This window comes from Lissotriton vulgaris, chromosome 4_1, assembly GCF_964263255.1.
Source record: "Lissotriton vulgaris chromosome 4_1, aLisVul1.2, whole genome shotgun sequence".
Classification (NCBI taxonomy): domain Eukaryota; kingdom Metazoa; phylum Chordata; class Amphibia; order Caudata; family Salamandridae; genus Lissotriton; species Lissotriton vulgaris.
The window spans coordinates 1,707,493,998-1,707,514,666 of record NC_141691.1 but is presented as its reverse complement, the minus strand read 5'-3'; positions in this window follow the sequence as shown (position 1 = coordinate 1,707,514,666).

Here is a 20,669-nt window from a genome sequence, read left to right as displayed (position 1 = left end):
CGCCACCCGCACACACCACCAACTAATCCGAAAGGCCAAGAAAACAGCATTCAAGGATCGACTAGACAACAACGCCCACAACAGCAAGGAACTTTTTAACATCGTCAAGGAATTTACCAACCAATCGGCCAACTCCAACGACATCACCCCCTCTCAAGCCCTCTGCGACTCCCTGGCTTTATTCTTCCACAACAAAATTGCAGACATCCACAACAGCTTCGACAACCAACCCGGAGACCAACCCACCCAACCATATGCTGAACATTCTCCCCCCTTGAACACCCTCAACGACTGGAACCCAATCTCCACTCAGGACACCATCCGCCTGATGAACTCCATCCACTCAGGATCCCCCACAGACCCATGTCCTCACCACATCTTCAACAAAGCAGACTCTGTCATAGCACCGCACCTCCGAGACGTCATCAACTGCTCCTTCAACTCCGCCACCTTCCCGGAAAGCTGGAAACACGCTGAACTCACCGCCCTTCTGAAAAAACCCACAGCGGACCCCACCGAACTCAAAAATTACCGCCCCATATCGCTCCTTCCTTTCCCGGCCAAAGTCATCGAGAGAGCTGTCAACAACCAACTCGCCGCTTTCCTCGAAGCCAACAAATCCCTCGACTCCTCACAATCTGGCTTCCGAGCAAAACACAGCACTGAGACCGCCCTCATCGCAGCAACAGACGACATCCGAACTCTACTGGACAATGGAGACACAGTCGCCCTCATCCTCCTCGACCTCTCTGCAGCCTTCGACACAGTCTGCCACAGCACCCTTTTACAACGCCTCAGAAACATCGGAATACAAGGAAAAGCACTTGAATGGATCACCTCGTTCCTCACCGGAAGAACCCAGAGAGTCCGCCTTCCACCATTCAAGTCCGAGGCCACCGAAGTCATCTGCGGCGTACCACAAGGATCCTCACTCAGTCCCACCCTCTTCAACGTATACATGAGCCCCCTTGCGGCCATCGCTCGCCAACACAATCTCAACATCATCTCCTACGCGGATGACACTCAACTGATCCTTTCTCTCACCAATGACCCCAGCACCGCCAAAACCAACCTACACGAAGGAATGAAAGAAGTTGCCGAATGGATGAAACACAGCCGTCTGAAACTGAACTCAGATAAAACAGAAGTCCTCATCTTAGGTACATCCCCCTCTGCATGGGACGACTCTTGGTGGCCAGAAGCCCTTGGAAAAGCACCCATCCCGACAGACCACGCACGGAACCTAGGCGTTATCCTGGATTCTTCACTTTCAATGAACAGACAAGTCAGCGCCGTATCCTCATCCTGCTTCAACATTCTTCGCATGCTCAAAAAAATATTTCGCTGGATCCCCACAGAAACCAGATAAACAGTCACCCATGCTCTGGTCACGAGCCGACTGGACTACGGAAACACCCTCTACGCAGGTACTACCGCTAAAATCCAGAAGAAACTCCAACGAATCCAAAACGCCTCAGCCAGGATCATATTAGACATCCCGCGTAACGAACACATCTCTGGCCACCTGAAAGACCTCCACTGGCTGCCCGTCGATAAGAGGATCACTTTTCGACTGCTGACCCACGCACACAAATCACTCTACGACATCGGACCAGAATGCCTCAACTCACGACTGTCCTTCTACACCCCCTCCCGCCAACTACGTTCTTCCAGCCAAGCCCTCGCCACTGTACCCCGCATCAACAAGACCACCATGGGAGGAAGATCCTTCTCATACCTGGCAGCTAAAACTTGGAACTCACTCCCCAATTACCTTCGCCTTACCCAGAACCACCTAGCATTCAGAAAGCAACTTAAAACATGGATATTTGACAAGTAATCCTCCTCCCCTCCCTAAGCGCCTTGAGACCCTCTGGGTATGTAGTGCGCTATATAAATTCTTTGACTTGACTTGACTTGACTGTGGCTCCTGGCGATGTTAGCTAGGGGTATCAGGTATACATTTAAGAGGGTTGGCTGGGGGAAGAGCCTTGAAGTACACTGCAGGTGATGGTCTTAGCGAGCGAGGAGTAAGAAGAGAGGATGATTATCTGCGTTCTTCCTGTGAGGTAGGATGCGATCCATTTGAGGCCTGCTCTATGGATTCCAATCTGGTGGAGTCTGCTGATCAGTGTGTGGTGGGATACGGTGTTGAAGGCTGCTGAGAGGTCGAGGAGGATGAGGACTAGTGTTTCTCCATGGTCTAGCAGCATTCTGATGTTGTCCGGAGCTGCAACTAGAACTGTCTCAATGATGTGGTTTGCTTTGTAGCCAGCTTTGGAGGGGTCCAGCAGGTTGTGGTTCCTGAGACGTCTGATTAGCTGGATGATGATAGCCTTTTCAATGACGTTGGCAGAAAATTAGAGCAGGGAGATGGGTTGGTAGTTATTGAGATCTTCTGGGCTAGCAGATGGTTTCTTCAGCAACTTCTTCATGTTGGCATGTTTTAATTTCTGGGGAAGCAGGCCATGGTGATTAAAGAACTGAGGACCTTGGTGAGTTCTTTACTGATGGGTTGATTGCAGAGATTGAAAATGTGGTGGGGGGTCAGCTGGGGTTCTGGAGTGGATCGATCTCATGAAAGATGCAATTTCTTTCTCAGTGAGTGTATTCTAAGAGGTGAGAATGGATTATTCCTCACTGCCTAGCATAAAAAAGGTGGAATTTAATGGATCACACATATGAAATAGAAGCAGCCATACAACTTGGATAACAATGGGTGAGGAAGGCTTTTTTTTTAAAGAATGGGGATCACTGATTACAACGGGTGCCTAAGAATATTTGGAATTATCTCTTCCTTTTCCCTTTATATGACTTAATGATATATGTGTCAAGTGCTGTTATTTGCTGTGCTGCATATTTCTGCATACAAAATGCAAGTTGGCTGATTACATATGCATATTATCCTGTCAAATATCAAAAATAAAACCAACTCTTTCTGCCTCCACTATGTCAGTGAATGTCTGTAGATTTGCCCATTCTGTTGAGGAGGAATTTTTTGTGGAAAATGAGAGAGAGTGTTTACAGGCAAAGGATCAACATCTTTTGTATTTCCAGTGAAGCTTTCATTAGCCGATGCCATCTCTCACTTGATGTGATCCTGGACATGGTTTCTGACTGGCAACAGCAGCTGAATTTACCTTTAATCCGCTCCCAGGCTATCCTGGTCTTTGTCAAAATACTGGCTTCACACCCTTTCATGGCCCTTGAATCTTCTCAAGGGGTAGCCTCTGACCATGGTGCCATCGACAGGCAAGCCAGTCCAAATGCTTGCATCAGGTACTGAGATGCATCAACAGAAGAGTGCACCAGTTTAGTACTATGAAACAGTCACTGGTGGTAAGGCAAAGAATTGCAAGATAAATGTATGCCTTTGCCCACTTCCCTTGTGTGCTTGGTGCCATTGAGTGCACCAACATGACACTTCACCTGCCTCACCACACAGCACAACTTTTCTGCAGCAGACACCATTAGCAATCCATCATTGTGCAGGCTGCCGGTGATACCTGTGGCTGCTTCACTAATGTGTATACTACCTTACCTGAAGGCACACACCACAGATGTATTTTCTAACAGTCACCTCTTGCATGTTGTTTGGTTGCTGGGTATTTTGGTGATTGGTGACTTATGGACAGTATGAGCACTTTTCACTGGGCTTATATTTGTATCTGGGGTGGCATTTCAAACATGATCAATAATGACTATATTATGTTATGTGTCTTTGTAAAGCAGACTATCACCTGCAATGGTATCCTGGACCTGAGTAGGGGTGTGCACCTATCCCTTTCGATGGTAGGTTGGTTAGTTGAAAAAACAGGTATTCTGCTTCTTGTAGGATTCAAGAAGCGAGAAAGAGGCTCTGACGTGCAATGGGAGGTCATTCCATGCTTTAGGAGTGATGTAAGAGAATGCTTCTCCTCTTGATCTGGTTCTATGTATGTTTGGGATGTGTGTGAGCAAGAATCCTGTGAAGGTGTCTGTGTGATTGGTGGAAGGAGATGGGACTGTTCAGGTAGGTGGTACCTGAATTGTGTATTCCCTTGAATATGTGTGTGAGGAGTTTGAATTGAGTTTGTTTGTATATTTGGAGCCTTGAGCCTGAGACAGTTGTCTTTCATCCAGTTAGTGAATTCGGGTCATGCAGATGGTGAACTTGTTTCTTGTGTTGGTTGTCTGGTCTGAGAGGGAGAGTATGTCATCTCCATAGGGCGGTGGGTTGCCTCCTAACCTATTTAAATTTCATAGTTGTTCCGGCAATCTCCTAGTGATGGTTCACTGATAATGCACCATCACTGTGGCCATTGGATGCCCGTAGAACACACCTGGTGTACATTGGCCAAGTGGAAACACCTGCATACCACACTATACAATGCAATCCATTTCAGACCATGAAACTTTGCCATTCCACTGTACCATGGCATTTTCTACCAGGGATTTTGAGAGTTAAGTGAGATTATTTTAGTATTTATAATCACTAAGAGTTAGGGGAACATTTAGAGTTACACTGAGAGCAATTAATACAATCATCTCTACTTCTTTCTTCTTCTTGGATCTACATTGTTTGTTTCAAAGATTTGAATGTACAATACACACTTTTACTAATCACAATGTTCTCAATTTCTTAATAGGTCCAACTGGCAGAGCACGTGGCCACACATCTGCCATTGAAGAGACCTCCACTCCAGCCCAGGATCAAGCCATCAGTAAGGATACCACTCCTGGTAATCTGGATGACGATGAGAAGCCTGGTCCATCTGGTCAGCATGGGCATATGGCTCCAGTGAGACTTGTATCCGCACCAACACCTCCCACCCCAACTGTAACACCTCAGCTAACAGAAGACTCCAATCCCTGTGCTCCTACCACTGTGACACCAATCGTGTGCCCCCAGTCCTGGGTAATATTGAGACCACAGCACTTCCAGTTCCGGCTTACCCAGGAATCAGTCAGGTGCGGCAGGGTGGTAGGGTTAGAGGTTGTCGGAGAGATTATGTAGGTCAGCATAGTGAAACCACTGGGGTCCATCTCACCCAGACCACCATTGAACAAATCTTGGGAGTCAACCATCAAGCCCAATATGTGATGGGCCAGGTGCTCACTGAGCTTTGGGAGATGAATCAGTTATAGCTAGAGCTCAATTATCAGATAGAGGCTCGCAACTCCAATATGGGTTCCATGAATGGGGTGCTACAGGGCATTTACACCCATATGTGCAGGGCTTTACCAGCACCATCTACCTCTTCCTGTGGTCCTACAACATCTGGCCCATCTACATATGCCACAGCCACAGGAATGGAGGCCCTTTCACTGGAAGAGCCTGCTGCAGCCACCCCAGGCCCTGCAACTGTAGACCCTTCCACCTGAGGAGGGGACAGCCACGCATATCATCAAAAGGTGAGGATGACAAGACACCACCTCAGCACCGGACATCGCCATAGCCATCCCACAGGGCTACAAGATCTCCCGCAGAGACCGCACCAACGGAGTAGGAGGGGGAATCGCCATTGTCCACAAAGACACCCTCAGAGTCTCGACCAACACCGACAACACCCTCACCACTGCCGAGCACATGCACTTCCAGATCCACACCGACCCCAACACCACCCTCAGAGGAACACTCGTCTACAGACCACCCGGACCACGACCACAGTTCAGCGACACCATCGCCGACCTCATCAGCACCCTCGCCCTCGCCTCCACGGACTACATCTGCCTCGGGGACCTGAACTTCCACTTTGAGTACAACAACAACAACAACTCCACTACCCTGATCGACAATCTCGCCAAGCTCAGACTCAAACAGCTCGTGATGACACCCACCCACGCCGCTGGACACACGCTGGACCCCATCTTCTCCGCAAACCACCACTTCTCCTTCAACCACACCACCGAACCCCACTGGACCGACCACAGATGTGTCTACCTCACCTTCAGGAAATCCACCACTCACCACCGCACCCCACAGCTGCCACGCCGCTGCTGGGGCAAGGTCATCAAGGACCAACTGACCAACACCCTCGCCCTGAGACCACCCGCCGACCCCATCGACCCCGACACCACCGCTACCAACCTCAAACAGTGGATCAACAACTGCGCCAACGCCCTCGCCCCTTTTAAAATCTCCACAACCAACCACACCAACAAGAAAACCGCCTGGTTCACTGAAGACCTCCGGACCTCCAAGCGCACCTGTCGGAAGCTGGAGAAGAAATGGCTCTGCGACCGAACACCAGAGAGCCACACAGCCCACAAGAACGCCACCAGTAGACACCAACAACTCATCAGGGCTGCCAAGAGGACCACCTTGAAGGACCGCCTAGACAACAACGCACGCAACACCAAAGAGCTCTTCAGCATCGTGAAGGAACTCTCCAACCCCAGCTCCAACACCAAGGACATTCCACCATCACAAGACCTGTGCGACTCCCTGGCCACCTTCTTTCACCGCAAGATCACCGACATCCACGACAGCTTCAACTCCGACACCCCACACCCACCACCGAGACCACCACCCCCGCGACCTCCACCCGCACCAGCCGCCTGACCGCCTGGTCCAACGTCAGCGACGAAGACACCATCAAAACCATGAACTCCATCCACTCCGGATCACCATCCGACCCTTGCCCTCACCACGTTTTCAACAAAGCCAGCACAAACATTGCACCCCACTTCCAGAAAACAATCAACATCTCCTTCGAGACAGTAACCTTCCCGGAAAGCTGGAAGCATGCTGAGATCAACGCCCTTCTGAAGAAACCCAAGGCGGACCCCAACGACCTTAAGAACTTCCGGCCCATCTCCCTACTCCCGTTCCCGGCAAAAGTGACAGAGAAGATTGTCACAAACAGCTAACCCGCTACCTCAAAGACAACAACATCCTGGACCCTTCCCAATCCGGTTTCCGCAGTAACCACAGCACCCAGACCGCCCTTATCGCCGCCACCGACGACATCAGGATCCGGATGGACAAAGGAGAAACAGCAGCCCTCATCCTCCTGGACCTATCAACAGTCTTCGACACGGTCTGCCACCACACCCTATCAGCACGCCTCCATGACACCGGAATCCAAGAGAAGGCCCTGGCCTGGACCACATCCTTCCTCTCCGGCAGAACCCAGACCGTCTGCCTCCCACCCTTCCACTCAAGAAACACTGAGATCATCTGCTGCGTCCCACAGGGATCTTCCCTCAGCCCGACACTGTTCAATATCTACATGGCACCTCTCGCCCAAGTCTCACGACAACATAACCTCAACATCATCTCCTATGCCGACGACACCCAGCTGATCATATCCCTCACCGAAGACCCCCACACCGCCAAAGCCAACCTCCACAGAGGAAGAAGGCCGTCGCCGACCGGATGAAGGACAGCAGACTAAAGCTGAACTCAGACAAGATAGAGGTCCTCATCCTCGGACCCATCCCATCAGCCTGGGATGACTCCTGGTGGACCACATTGCTAGGCACAGCCCCGAAACCCAAGCAACCTGGGGTTCATCCTCAACTCCGCCCTCTCCATGACCAAGCAAGTCAACGCCGTCTCCGCGTCTTGTTTCAACACCCTCCGAATGTTCTGCAGGATCTTCAAATGGATCCCTTCCACACGAGAAAAAACGTCAACCAGGCCCTCATCATCAGCAGACTCGACTACGGGAACGCCCTCTACTCAGGAACAACAACCAAGCTCCTGAGACGACTACAACGAATCCAGAACGCCTCGGCACTACTGATCCTCGACATCCCCCGACGCAGCCACATCACACTCCACCTAAGAGGCCTACACTGGCTCCCTGTCAACAAGAGGATCACCTTCAAACTCCTCATTCACGCACACAAAACACTACACAACACCGGATCAACATACCTCAACGACCAACTCAGCTTCCACAACCCCACCCGCAGCCTCCGCTCTGCCAACCTCGCCCTCGCCACAGTCCCTCACAACCGGAAAACCACCACCGGCGGCAGATCCTTCTCCTACCTCGCCCACCTGGAACGCTCTCCCTACCAGCCTACGACAGACCCAGGACCTGCTAGCCTTCAGAAGACTTCTCAAGACCTGGCTCTTCGATCAGTAGCAGCCCGCCCCCCCGCGCCTTGTATGTAGCGCGCTTTAGAAATATATTGATTGATTGATTGATCTGCCATCACGAGCAAAAAACCCATTTTATTTCAGTGGCTGCCTACCATTCACTCTATGGACTATTTCTGGACTCATTTACCTTTCTGATGCCAGTAGTATTTTGACATTGGACTTCAAACTATTTTGACTCTCCAAATTTAGATTCATTCACTACGACTGACTTCTTCCCTCTTTTAGTTTGCTTTTTCATTTTCACCCTGTTAAATTGTTTCACATTCAGTTCAATAAAGTTACAACTCATACTGGTATATCTCAAATCTATCAATGCATTTGTTTTCTCCCATCATAACTAACCAATGACAACCATCAAAAGATTGTGCAAACATAAATAAATTGCAAGTAGGTAATGTTTAGCTCAACTTCCCAACCATGACTCCCAAAATATCATACCATTCATTCATCTAGTACTATGTTTATTCCATTTGAACAATAATTGTTTATCAATATTTGCACTAACATAACAATCCATACATGTCACAGATACTCAGTAACAGTTTTCACATTTCCAGGCCAAGACCTTGTTAACATGGAAGAAGGGAATATATCTAAAACAATCAGATTGAATTATCATCAGCTGGAGCCAGATTTCCTGGTTTACACGAGGGATCCCACACCAATGACACCAGTGGATAAAACATGGCAGCACTACATTTTGTAGACACAGGACCATTCCAATCCACTGTTTCAGTATATGGTGGAATATCACAACCAAGTTTCAGTGGTGTGCCACAAGAAGTATGTCCTATAATGATGAGACATATCAACAGCTACATACACTATTTAAACACAATGAGGATTGTGCCAGTATGAAGGGAGAGAAGGATGATTTGGACCCACTACCACATGTGGTGTGAGCTAATGGTGACAAACATAGGAGCATGTTTACAAGCCCCTATCACCACCATAAAGTCACTTTTTTGATGTTGTGGTGTCGATACAGACTTTGCCTTATTTACAAGGCAGGGTTAAGCCACTTAACATGGCTTAACACTACCTTGTCAATAAGGCACCCTTTCTCGCTATACTTAGCCTGACAGGGGAGGGCAATGGGTGTTTCCACCTCAAAACCCATTGATTTTGACACTGCCCCATATTTACAAGGGTGGCATAAAAATGGGGCAGTTCCAAAATTAAGACCAGAAAAAACCTGGTCTTACTCTTGTACAACGAGTAGAAATGTTTAGGTTTTCTCTTGTTATTGCTGTTTCCATGTGTGCTGCATTGTGCACACCATTGATTGTTTATGTGCAGGAAGGTGTCCCTTCCAGCACATAAATAATTGTTAAAAAAATTAATGCTTAATTCAGCACACATAGACGTTTCAAAATGTCATTTCAGATTGTTTATGTGTAGGAAGTGGCTCCCTCCTGCACCTAAACAATCATTTCCCTCAATGCAGGCACCCTTGCACTATGGTGCAAGGGTGCCTGCATTAGCTCTAGGCAGCTAAATTAGTGCCAGCATAGGGGGAAATGCAAGGCTGCACCGTATTCTTGTAAATACCGTGCAGCCCTGCGTTTTTTAAGTGGCAGAGCGCGGTGTTATGCCAAGGAGGCTAACGCAGTGCTCCGCCACTTCCTTGTAAATATGCCCCACAGTACCTTAGTGGCAGCACACAACAGATTACAAGTTGAATGTTCTCTTGAAGTTTTCCATTCAATCACAGTGCACGTTGCCTTGGAACATGATTTGTACACCCAAAGTCTGTGTCTGTCCTTTGCAGGATCAACCCATATTCCCTTTGTACTTCGAAACACCACCATATACCTCCAAATGTCACAACTCTGAAATGTCAAAATGAAGATGACATAGTGAAGGAACCTAAACTTAAAACAGTTAAAAACAAAAAGATTACCAATCAAACATAACATGATTGACATATTTTAAAGTGAACGTTTAGAGGACACATTTTCAGAAAACAATCAGAGATAAACAATGCAACTGAACACAGTAGTCGATGAGACAAAACCTGGATTAACAAACACCCTTGGTCTGATTTTCCCTAAACTTGCTCTTCCTAATAAATTTCCACTGCATACTTCTCTCATCATCACATCAATCTTTGGTGCAACAGCGAAAATGATAACATGTAAGGATATACTTACACTCATGAGAAGAAGTTGTCAATGGCATCTTGATGTAAGTCATTTCCTTCCTCTTCACCACTATCATCTTCATTTGGCATTTCAGGGCCCTCACCCAGTGGCTCCTCATGGTCTCTATCATCTGTAATTTAAGGGATGCTTTGTCGCAAGCTGATGTGGAGTATGCAGAAGGCCACAGTGATTTTGCACACATTATCGGGTGAGTAGAGGAGAGCTCCACCAGTTTTGTCTAGACAGTGAAATCTTACCTTTAGGACCCCAAAAGCCTGCTCCTCTGTTCACTGTGTCCTTCCATGAGCCTCATTGAAGCGGACTTCCCATACCGTTGTTGGATTCCTCAGAGGTGCCAACAACCATGGTCAGTTGGAATGAGATCAGTCTCCTAGATAGGAGACAAAAAAAGTGACAAAAAAGTTACACAGTAACAGATTATTCATATAGACATTTCCCCACAAAAAAATTATGAAAGATTGTACTGACCCACAAGCTCAGCCCTCTCAGGTCCAAGTTGCAGGGGAGCTGTTCTATAGTATAAAGAAATCAGGGAAAATGCCAGGGAATTGTGCACAGATGCCATAAGCAGACAACTTGCACATTCATTGAATGGAAGAATCAAAGTGTTTCAGATTCCAATAGAACCGTATGGTGGCACTTAGGCAATATGTGTGCCAAAATGTGGGCCATCAATTGCTCCAACCACATGTGGTAGGCGGCCCAAACTGTAAAAATTCCCATTTGCTATATCCTGCTGCTGGGGAAAAAGGATGATGTGTTTCATCTTTAAAGATAGAACGCCTTGTAGCACACCACTGAAAGTTGGTTGTGGCATTCCACCAGATACTGCCACAGGGTACTGAAAGTATCCTGTGGCCACAAAGTAAAGTGCTGCCATGAGTTTTTCACTTGGTGTTATAGATGTGAGAATTCTGTTATGAGGCTGATGATCTGGCTCCAGCAGATGACATAAATCCAGTATAGTTTGCCTATTCAACATAAACTTCTTGAGTATTTCCCTTTCTTCCACAGTGGCAAGGTCTGGACATGGACAGTACACCTGAGGCTTTCCACTCTCCCAGGGCTCATATGTCTGGATTGGAAGATACATTTGAACACTGGACACATTTTCCACAGCAATTTTATTTGATAATTAATACTAAAGTCATGAAGTACCACAAAATATATATGGTTTAGCTTCATAGTTTAATCTGACATTTGTTTTTTGTCCTTTATCCTTCACAAATTACATTTATAGGATAATATAAAAATTGTAAATTAAAAATAATTGTAAACAATAAATTACAAATGATTTATTTAAACATTTTATTTTTATTTTTTCTTCCCCAAAAAATCGTAATTGGAGGTCTAAACAACACTGTGCTAATATCACTTTACAGCACAGTAATGCACAACATATAAATGTTTTTTTTAAAAATGAGTGCCCATCAAAGTTTGGATATGTAACCAAACAAGCCCCCATTTCGAGTGGTGATGCACTTAACAGTCATAAACCCACAATTTTGAACCTCGCAGATAGGACATTTGGAATCAGACAGGCATGGCGGATATTCACTGTGAAGTGGGAGGTAAAACTCCATGGTGGACAAAGCCATAGGCTAACTTTAGTGAAACTAATGTACGAAGGATAATGGCTTTGTTTGTCTACGCTGACGATCGCATACATCAATTGGAAAAAAAGCTTCTTTGCCTCCCAACACTGACTGTCATCAAGACCTCCTCTGCTTTGGCTGCTGTTTGTCGCCTCTGGGAGCAAGGATGCCTAGTCTAGGAGGTAAAAGGGCCACTGCCTTCTTGCCAGAAGAGCTAGATTTGCTGGCGCCAGAATTTGTCTCCCATTATGGTCAGCGCTCTGGCTCACCAGAGGAACAGGTACATGTCTGAAATGTATATGGGAATCTCTCTACTTTTTTTTCTTTATTAACACAGGCTGCAATGTCTCTTTGAGTTCCTGAGTGAAGTGTAGTTAGTGTTCTGAACTGTCATATATTTTGTTCCTTACAGAGGAAAATAATGTTCGGGATTTCTTAGCACTTTACAATGTTAAAAACATCAATATTAGTATGTGTTTTGCGTTTAAAGCCATAGATTGCAATGTGTGTGTTTGGAGAGACTTATCTGTGTATATGATCTAATGACATGCACTGCTTTGAAAATTCAAATCATGTAATTTAGGAAACACCTTATATACTCTATACAACTGTATATAAAAATGTTTTCTGTAGCTAAATGTTTGATAGATTCAACTACAATACAACGAGTCTCTAACCTATTTTGTTTATGTCTTTTCAGATAATCACCTTTTATCCTTTGTCCAAAGTGTCAATGACTAGGAACCCACAGGGTGTTTTAAAAGAACCCTCACTCACCTACCTGGTAGGTGACATGCTTCATCATTGGGTTCCCACCCTGGTTGCCAAGTGCTTCCAGGGTGTGCTGCAACGCCTCATTACAACGGAGCTGTTTTTTTTATCCATTGAGTGATCTTGTGACTGTGTGTGTGGCAATGTGAGGTGATAATTTTAAAATTGGCTCGAGAATCCGTTTCACAGGACGTGTTTATATTTCTGGGACTCTTGGTCAATCGCTAAAAACTGTAGAGGATAAATGCAGGATGATAAGTTGTTCCTCCTTATCTTAGGTGTGGTCTACATGTTTCAGCCATCTTCATGTGCCTCTCAAGGTCAGTGTGGCTTTCTTCAGGACCAAATGATTGATAATTAGCATGCGTACTATGGAATGCACATGCTTGGTGTTTTGCAATGAATACTTACAAACCCAAGTGGGTAGGGATGACAGTACTTCTGGTATCATGTCCTTCAAAATACAATGTTATGGAATAAAATTTGATTTAAAGGACATATGGGAAGGTAATTTCTTTTGTGGAGCCAGGAAAGTAATTCATTTGCTAAAGTTCCCTATTTTCAAGATACTCCTTATTTTAAAGATAAAAGACATCTATATGGTTTCACCATATGGTTTCATAACCTTTGATATGTTTTATATTTGTATGAGAAATTTCACAGGCCTTATTAAACATATGGGTTTTAAAACAAACCAACAAAAGAGTAAAGAAATATATATATTGGCAATGGAGTAACCATGTGCTACTACCGTATGGCACACACCAAGGACGTTACCCGGCAAGCGCACCATCCCCTTTTCCATCTCAAGGGTATCTGAAAGCTGGTCTTCCATTCCCAAGTCGATTTACCAATATGTGTTAGTATTATGTGCTTGAATATTGTACTATTATATGCAACAAGTCAACGATTAGTTGGTGCATGCCAGTGCTTGGCCGTAAACATTTTGGGCAACAATACCTAGCAAATCAATCATTACGTGGAGACAACAACTGATGGTGCTACTTGTCATTACCATACAGGCAAACATTTGTGTGTTATCCCCTGTTCGAAACCGCAAGGTCAGTTTCTTCATTATTAATGACACCCAGTGTGGTATATTGTATCCTCATGGTTAATTGCAATCAATGCGTGAGTCGTGTTATAAAAAATAAATAATGGTAATAAGTTTAGCAATTAGTAGAATCAACTGACTTGCCCTACAATGGCTTTTTAGTCCTTAGGATGCTGTGAGGGGGTGGGCCCTCTAGTCGCACTCTGTAATGAGTATAAGTTGTTGTTTAGACATAGTGTGTGATCTGGCAATAAGGCTCCCCAAATCTACTTACTTATTCAAGGTGCCTCACCCGCTTTTAAACCTTCCGCAGTGTTTTCAGTGTCGTATGTAGTGGACTGAGACCAGGAGTTTAATTCAAAAGGCTTTTTGTCTTCCTGTTTCCGGGGCTGCAGGAACCGCTGTGACCCGCGTCTGACCCCAAAGTTGGGCGGGGCTCAGCCCTAGTGGGTTTTGTATTTACAGGCGTTAGTGTGCATCTGATGCTCACTTGTGAGTGTCATGCCTTCTATCATTGGTGTTTTTGGGCTCAAAATCTGGCAGAAAGTTAATAAAACTGCCCGTGTGCATCAAATTCATTTAACATTGTGAATATCAATCAAGCATCTAAACCATGACACAGAATCTGAGTCGCCTACCGCGTAGGCCATAATGAGAGTAAAAACTGGAATGACTTGCCAATTATTAATTTGTCTAACAAATGAATGGAATTAACAATCAACAAAAGAGTGATTCCCATCTAGACTGGTAGACTACAGTACCCAATCAGCTGATTTGTCAAACAAATTGAGATGTCGTGTATCCCCCGAAAATATCCTCAAGAAGAGTCAGAAAAGAGCAAGAAATCAGCCCAGGGAAATCCTCCTTGAGGATAATCCCAGACACACCAATGAAATTCCCCTGACCTGTGTGACAACATACAGCACAGCATTTAACGCTATTACGAAATCCATCAACAAACATTGGCGGATATTACAGACCAACAACAGAAATTGGGAAAAGGCCCTTTTCTCCTTCAAATAGGCCAGGAGCCCTAGAGACACCTTAGTACACACGCGTCTGAGAAATTTAGAAGGCAATCCCAATCCGTCATTTCTCAATGCCTGGGGCCTACCTAGCGTCACAGGTCATTTTCCTTATGGGAACTGCAGTGTCTGCCATTTAACTACCCCTACCAAGGTTCTGAATCTTGAGCCTAATAAAATCTGGACACGGAGATCCCACACAAACTGTAATTCCATCAACGTGGTTTACTTGATCACATGCCCATGTGGCCTTAGATATTTGAGGATGACCGGCAGGAAAGTAAAACAACGCATTTGCGAGCACCGGAGTAACCTTCGGTGCAGGAAGAGCACTACCAAAATGACTGAAAACCTCCTCCAACTGAACCATACCACTGATGGCTTGAAATGGACTGTCATTGAGCAGATCAAAGTAGGCAAGAATACCCAAAGACTTCTGTTTGAAAAGTACAGCATTGAATTTATTGTCTCTCCACGCATAAACAGGGACTGAATGATAACATTCCATAGGGGCCTGTCCTCAAAAAATAGTGATGGCATTTCGTGTTCTAATGACACCTTATCTAGGTAGCACCTTTCTTCTACTGGGTTGCTGTCACTATATATGGGGGGCCACATGCGCACAACATGGGCACTACTTTTTATGGGTAGTTCTAGCAGCTTGATTTACCTGTTTAATAAAAAAAGGTTGACATCACATGATTAAGAACAGGGTCACGTTACCTGGAGAAACACCTCACCACAGTCAGCCCCTTAATCAGCGATAATCCTGCATGTATTTTATTACTTGGGAAATATGTGCGGCTATAATTCTCACATTCCAATGGCACCCTCCTATGAACTAAAGGGTGCCTCATTGTGCATTTGGTAACATCGTTTGTCGTCATCTGAACTAGAGCTTTCTATAATTGTACCCCCTTCCTCTAGACACATTGTGAACCGGTCACAAATAAATCTATGCCTGGGAATACACTTTGTGTATCTCACCCAACACTTACGCGTAACGTTATTGTTTCAAAACATGACACTAGCCATGAGGGTTAGTGTTCTAGTCATTGTTCTAGTACTTACCCAATGAATGACCAGACGCGTTCGCGCTTACGCAGTGACATCACTCCCGCAACAGGAAGGAACTGCTTGACAATCCGGCAGTCTCCGGTTGCTGTAGAATCAGTACTTAAACTCGCCCGCCCTGGATGCCCAAATCGTCGGGGTCCTGGAACACAGGAAAAACCAGGTGCCACACAGGCGTCTGGCTTTGGCGAATAAGTAAGAATCTCTGCAACACCAAGGTAATGAAGCCTTTTATTGAATGCTATGTAATTACATTGTCCATTTCCTAGTGTGTGACTAGAAGCCACCGCCCCCACTAGGATCCATGGTGTAAGATTCATCTACACCTCTTGTAAGCCTTAACACGCTCCCTCAACACCCTAGCCTTGCATTTCTGCATTACTCTTTTAATCATCATGTTCACCTCTTTTGTAGTCCTTAAGGTATATTAATGATTTATTCCACATACCTGGCATTCGGAATTGACATGCAGGTATTAGTGCATAGTGGTTACTTCAAAACACAAGAAAATGGCCACCCCCTATATTTAATCTAGTGGCTCAACTAGAGTCCTATATTTACAAAATGCAGAGATGAGCTCACAGAAACCAGAAACCAGACCACATTTTTAGGAGAGTATAAACATTATTTTATTTGTTTTCTTTCAATTTTAGATATATTATTTTATTTCAAGAAAGTCAGAACCAACAAGTGATATCACACAATAAATAATTAAATACACACCCCACACACGCCAACATGTCTTCAGTCAAACTAAGCAACAAACACACTCATTCTGCAACATAACCAATATCATACTGTCAGGCATACCCATGCATTCTTCATTTAATTCAAACTCATCATACCTCCAGAGTCAGATGTAGCACAAATATTCTGTCCAAATAGATCTCCCCGAAACAAGATGGGGGACCATGTGGCAAAAATAACAGGACAGACTACAAAACGCCAACGCGCGTTTCGATGCAGTGCCAGGTCTAAGGCCACACCTTCATCAGGGCAGTCAGAGAAGGGGAGGGGGAGTGTGAAGAAACAGCATACAATCTGCAATAAGTAAAAACAATTTCAAATTTACATACATGTTCTTGGTATGGACAGTTTTAACAATTTAAATACAATTGATATGAGTTATTTTTACAGTTTGTGCATCATTTCTGGTAGAATACCGTGAGCTCAAAACAATTTATCAAACAGTTTTAAAGGATTATTTTAATGAAAAACGTTAACAGAAAAGGAATCCCAAGGAACCACAACAAAGAGACTAGATACAAATAAAAACATGTACACTGCAATAGCCGTTGGCAATGAGGAAAGAGAGAGCGGCCGTGATCACAGAGACCCTCACATACCATTTTAAACCTTGATTGCTAGTCAGCCGCCATTTTGAGAGGTCACTAAGCTTGGAAACTTACTATCAACCGCTGGCAGGCTTTCGGTGCATCCACCGAACCAATTTCGTTCCCCCAAACAACAAAAATGATTTCGTAGATTCTCATCTGAATGGGCAAAACAAATACTTACGAGCAAACAAGGGGAGTCAGTTTCATGGTTTCCAAAATGAGACTTAACTTCATATATCCTCGTTAAATTCCAAGGGTAAGTAGAATTAGACAGCAGCAATAGCCTGTGAGATGGTATCAAAGAGGTTCTGCGAACAGAGCAGCCCAATTTTTAGGCGTCGACGTACACTATTTAAATATAGCTGAGACAGGTCGAAGATAAAACATTCCGGCTTACTATCATACATCCACTTACATCCACTTACCAAGAGTGAGGTCAAATGCACCTCGGACGGCCCCCCCAGGCTTCCACCGGGATAATGGAGCCTGCAAGGAACCAACAATCCTTGTTGGCAGGGAGAGGAGTTTATCCGCTTGACACAATAACGGATTCACGTCCCAAAATTCGGGGTCTAGAGGGATATAGAAAAAGGAAATAATTGATATAATTCCCATGGTTTAAGCGGGGTATATTCAGGTAACCAAGAGTGATGTCAATGCCATGGTAATTCAAAGTGGAATCACCCTGTTAACTGGACCCAATAAGGATCCCAGAACACCGCTTAAGGTGTATAGAAATCCGGTGGTGGAGTTACATGTTCAAGTTCGTAGAGCTGCCGCTAATTAGAGGGAAATTCAGGGCGGTGGAAGGGTTCAATCGTTCGCTTCCGCTCCTGTGGAACATAAAGAGTGGAGATCCAGTAAGAGACAGAAGAGTAACCCGATCAGAGGCAAAGCAAGGGATTTGGGCCGAAACATCATCCACCAACACAGATGGACCGAGACAGCGATGGAAAGGTGCGTGGAGGATCACCAAGTGCTCCAACTTAGAAGACTCGTGGCCACGAGGGATATATCTGTATAAGAAGTTAAATATACTTCCAACAAGAACCGCTCAAACCAGGCAAGGCGGAACTCGGTAAGTAGAGTTGGGAAGGTAATAGATACACGCCATCACTTAAACTCACACAGTGAAAGGAACGATAAGCGCAATGACTAAAACCCCAGTCTTGTGCCCTCAAGAAGATGTATTTTGAAGACCATGATGACAAGGTGCATCTCACATGCACATCACCCGCCAAGGCGTTACCTAGTTTGCCCAAACCACGGAAACTGACAGCCATAACAGCAAAACGTACCTGAGGTGCCTAGTGATAGAGACTATGGCCAACGTTCTCAAGATTAAACAGCAAACGGGCCGGCGGCGAACCCGAAAGTACGCTGCAGAAATACCCACAAGGTTTAAATGTTAAACGAGAGAGGCTCTTGGCCAATGAAAGAGCCAGATGGGGAGTGGCCCAAGCTGCACAAAGAAGGGGCGGAAAACCCGCAATGGAGTATCAGGGCGGCCGGAAGATGTATACAAACATTGAGCTAGCGCGGTATCAAGGGTTTGACCGGCGAATACAAAGAGACAGGGATCCGCGATACCGGACCCATAAAACCAAGAAACACAATGAAAAAAATGTGTCCATAGAAAAAACATCCACGGGAATAAAAAGCAAAACAGGATAATCTTTTTTTAGAGAGGGAAATGATCCATTTCCGATCAAAAGGGCCCGAATCAACAGAGCCAGACCGCATTCGCTCTCATCGATTTCAAACCCAGGACCCAAGTACCCTCTACTCGGGTCACGGGCAAGAGCCACTGAAGATAATCTTATCAACATCGTGCTAGCCAGCACAGGAGATAAGGAAAAGTAACAAGGGACAAAAAAAACGATCGTGAAGAAATCTTTCACATGATCGCATTTTCCCAGGGGCAATGTTCCTTTAGCCCCTTGTTCATGGAATTAAGAAGAAAGATCCAAAAGACCTCCCTTTTCTTTCTAAGGGCAGTACTGTCCTTCCCTGCTACAGAACGTACCTTCTCAAGAATAGACCATTTAAGGTCTGATATAGTATGTTTGGCATTAATCCCCTTTCGAGTTTCTAATGCTGGATTTGTGTTCGCCAATCCAATACCGACATTCACGCCCTGTCTCATCCACATGGGGCAGCCCACAGGGGCTTAGGATGATGTACACTACATTAGTTGAGCGGCAGTTGCTCATTCCGCTCAATTTGACTGTGCGGTTATCAATCGCAAGGGTGCATCCCACCATGGCCTGTGGACATGCATGGCATGTTCCACACTGGTGGTGACCCTCAACTGGGGGGAGACCTAGAATTCCGGTCTGTCTCATGCTTCCAGGTGCCGGCAGGGCACCACGTACTGGGTGGTTGCGTAAGTTTTTATTCCTGTGGAACGCAAATAGGGGTTTGGGTATCATATTTTCCTGGTCTCCAATGTTGAGAAGATACCAAAGGGAATTAACCGTTTGTCTCAATTTATGATTGGTGGTAGAGTGTTTGGTGATACAAACCAATCGATCATGAGTGACAGTATCAGTAACAGTTCCTCTAGAGTAGAAAAAAGGATCAACCATATTAGGTCTCAAAGAAGTTCTAGAGATAGAGACAGTGCTTGTATGTCGCTCTCTTGGTTGGTTAGTGTCAGGTGCAGAGAGGGAAATCCTCCTTTTATCTAAAGTGCCCTCAGACACCCTTGCGAGTGTTGTGTATCATCATGGGGCGTTGCTCCTTGTGTCAGCGGCGCTGCTGTCCCTCACGGGCACCACAGGGGGACTCTTTAGCAGAGATCTTTTTTAGGAAGTGCCGCAGTTGTGCTTGTGGGTGTGAGGGCCTAGGGAAGTTAAGTGAGTTTAAAAATGACCAAACGGTGCCCAGAACCTGTTTTTAATCAAGGGTCCGAATGGTCTATTAAAAGGGTTATATCCTGGAAGGTCCCTATCAAAAGCAAATAAAAGGGGCGGTTGTGTAACTAGCCGCTGCTCACAGGACAGGCGCTCTGGTGAAAAAGGTGTAAAAATGAATTAGGTCAACATGTTTCGCGCTCTCTTGTGGTCCCTAACAGATCCATCGGCGCGTCGTCAGGACCAGAAAATATTAGTGAATAACAGTGTGTGAAACAAAATGTTAGAAAAAATAACAGGTGCCAGGCCTAGTGCCCGTGAACTGTGATACCTTATTCCTCAAGGTGTCGAGAGTCTTCGCGCTGATGGCTACCTATAGTCTAGGTGCTCATCCCCAACCCCTTAGTCAATAAAAAATGGCAATGACATTGACATGCGTACACTACTGGGGGAACTGGATATTTTGGAAAGCTTATTCACTGATAGTGGGTTAAAACCCACTTCCAAGTTCATGCCTCACACTGGGCAGCATTCCAATTTTGACGTGTTTGGGGATAAAATAAAACAAGAGTCACTGCAATTGAATCTCCCCAACAAATTTGGTCGACAACCACCACACAATCTCACTCATGAAGAAAGGGCGGTGCATCTTTGACTTCAGGAGGCTAACATTGCATTGTAATCAGAGACGCAGACAA